Below are 3216 nucleotides of genomic sequence, written 5' to 3' on the forward strand. Positions count from 1 at the left end.
CTATATATACTAGAGGATTTCCACCCTTTTGTGATACAAGTTTTGGGTGCCTCTTCTAGTTGATCTAGTTCTAGTTCCAGTCTGTCCTAGACTAATTAGAGCTAGCCCTAGCCACCTCTAATCCTCATAATTAGAAGTCCAGTGTGGTTCTAGTCTCCTCCCTTCAATTCTCCGGCAACGATTAGCTCTGGACGGTGAAGCGCTGCTGGATCGTGAAGACTGTACGCTTGAAACCAAGTAGAGAGCTCGTGCTTTCGGTCTTTAGTTCGAGGGAGGTTCCCGGGATCATCATCAACGTTCGAGGGACTTTAAGTACAATCTACACCAAGTTGTCTACTTCCGCTGCACTCCGGAGTCGGTATCGATTGTTGATCACAAACTGTTATGTATCTCCATATTGTTCTTGGGTGATCGTAGGTGCGAAATTTTTGTTTTCTACTACGTTTTCCCAACAGTGGCATCATGAGCTGGTTTATGAGTAGTTGCAGGTTGCGATCTAGATCACATCTGATATGTGAGGGTTGATGTTCTTGCTATGCTTCCCATGAGTGTTGCTTCGGTTCAGTTCATCGGTAGAATGATGTAGTTTTGCTACAAGGTTCTGACAATCGTTTGACTCTGGCTGTCGACGATCTGCTAACAGTTCCTTGGGCTATATCTTAGTCGAAATAGTGAACCATCGCGTATACAAGAGGGTGCTGAAGATGGATGATCTTCTAGGAGGTCACGCGTATTGACGAAGTTTAGTGTGGGGGATGAGACTTTTAAGTAAGTCTCTCTTTCACACACCCTGAAACTTAATCTAGCATCAAGAACATCGCCTTGTTGTGCTTGCATAGGTAGCTAGTCTTAATTATTAAAACTGGTTAACTATGTAAATAAAATTTTGCTAAAATTGATTAGAGTATGTCTAACTTGGTTTTGTAGGGTTTGCATATGACGCATGATCGTCATCAACGTTCGAGGGACTTCAAGTACGATCTACACCGACTCGTCTACTTCCACTGCACTTCGGAGTCGGTAACGATCATTGATCACAACCCGTTATGCATCTTCTTATTGTTCTTGGGTGATCGTAGGTGTGAAATTTTTGTTTTCTACTAAGTTTCCCAATAGACGCCGTGTCAGTGAAGAAGCCTGCCGGTCGCACCCGTGTCGGAGTAGAGGCGCATGGGGGTCGACGACGGCAGCGGGCGACGCAAACCGATCAAGTATAGATCGGAAAACCAAAAAGAAAACACCGATCAAAGCGACCGACGAGAGAGAGAAAGTCCGGATCAAAGGATCGGGAAAAAGACTCTCTAGGGCAGCCGGTTAATATGACCGGCGGATGAACCCTAGGTACGGGCGGGGCGGCCCCTGACGGTGGTCATGGAGGCCAACCGCCCCGGGGGTGGCGCGCGGGCGAAAGCGTTGGGTGGCGGCTAGGGTTTGGATCGGTTATACTGATACCATGTTACAAGGGAGAGGCGGATTTATGGAATCGTTGATTGTATTGCTTGAGCATCGTGGAATATATATAGGAGTACAATGGCCAACTTAGAGTACAAGACAAGGCAAAAATAAATCCTAGTCTATCTCGTCTTTCCAAATAATCAATATACTCAACAATTAATGACGAGACCAACATGTGGGTCGTAGCTAGCCCTAAACACTCGAGTTCGATCATGCCGTGATAGTAGTCTTTGAAGTCTCGAGTAGTCCCTTTTCTTGTAATACCTTCTTAACTAAAAAGATAAGGCAAAACTTCTCCATCTGTTTCAAAAAAGAAAAATAATTAATGCTTGCAAAGTTTTATATCTGCGAATAATGCCTGCTTTTTTTAGTTGAATATAGTATAAACAATTCTACACAAGAACATGCGAAGGTTTGGTGCTACCACTCTTGGTAACGACCAGTGTCAACAAGGAAAACGATGTACAACAGAACAAAACTAGTCATGAATTAATGCCTGCGAAATTAGTTGAATCTTATGTGCAAATATGAATTTTTTTAGTCGAATCTGATGAACAGAACATTACTGCATAATGATACAAACACAAGAACTTGTTTATTATTTCCTCGTTCTTAAATGTAAGTCTTTTTAGAGATTTCAATAAAAAATTATATATGAAGCAAAATGAGTAAATTTAGACTCTAAAATATGTGTAAAAGGACTTATATTTAGAAACAGAGGGAGCAGATATTTAGAGCAAGTCTAACGCGCAGACCCAAACGAACGGTGCATTTGTCCGCTTTTTATCTGTTTGGATAGGCCCCGCGGACATTAATGTCTGCTTCCATATTTGGGTCGGGTCGGCGCATGCGCCCAACGCTAGCCCGAACCATTTCAACGGCGCGCGCAAAAAAAACATTTTGAAAATAAAAACAATCATTAATTAAACATTAAAACCGGCCATGAAGGCTGGTGATAGCCCACGCGTCCACATCTATGTTAATTAACATAAAAAAACTAACTACGAGGCGGCGCGTTGTCCTAAGCATCCTCGTCGTCGTCGTCGGGGCCGGTGAGGTCGATGAATGTCGGCCTAGGGCCGGCCCAGGGGAACGCCGTGTTCCAGACGACGTTGATGTCGGGCGCGGCCCGTGCCACCGTTGCCTGTGCATCCGCTTCCTGGGCCTGGCGCGCCTCCTGCTCGGCCTCGCGCTACTCCTCCTCGGCATCGCGCTCGAGCATCTCGAGGTATTCGCTGTCGCGGCGCTCCTCGACCATCCGTCGCTGGCGCCATTGTTCGAGGTACGCCGCCTCCTGCGCCGGTGTCACCCCCATCCAGACCGGCAATGCGCTGACCCACTCGCGCACTACTCCCGCCCAGGAGTAGCGCTCAACGGGGGCCGGCTCTGGCTCGGCCTTGACCGGGGACGGCAGGGCCACCGGCGGCAGGACGCAGTCGCCCGCCGTGGAGAGGGCCATGGCCTCTGCCATGGGCGCCTGGTACTCCTCCTCCTTCGCCACCCTGCGCCGCTCCTCCTCCTCGCTCTCCCGGAGGACAGCCGCCATGGCCGCCTGGTAGGCGGCCTCCGCCTGCTGGTCCTCGTCGCGGACGACGAGCGGGAGTGGCGGTGAGCTGCGGGAGACTTCGCGGACGTCGCATCGCCTCACCTCCTCGTGCTCGAAGGCGAACAACGAGCCTAGTTGGGCGAGTCGAAGGCGTACGCGGGGTCGCTGCGCTGCTCCGGATCCAAATGTCAGTTGTGCGACATGGTCACGTTCGG

Source organism: Triticum dicoccoides, chromosome 4B, assembly GCF_002162155.2.
Source record: "Triticum dicoccoides isolate Atlit2015 ecotype Zavitan chromosome 4B, WEW_v2.0, whole genome shotgun sequence".
Lineage (NCBI taxonomy): Eukaryota > Viridiplantae > Streptophyta > Magnoliopsida > Poales > Poaceae > Triticum > Triticum dicoccoides.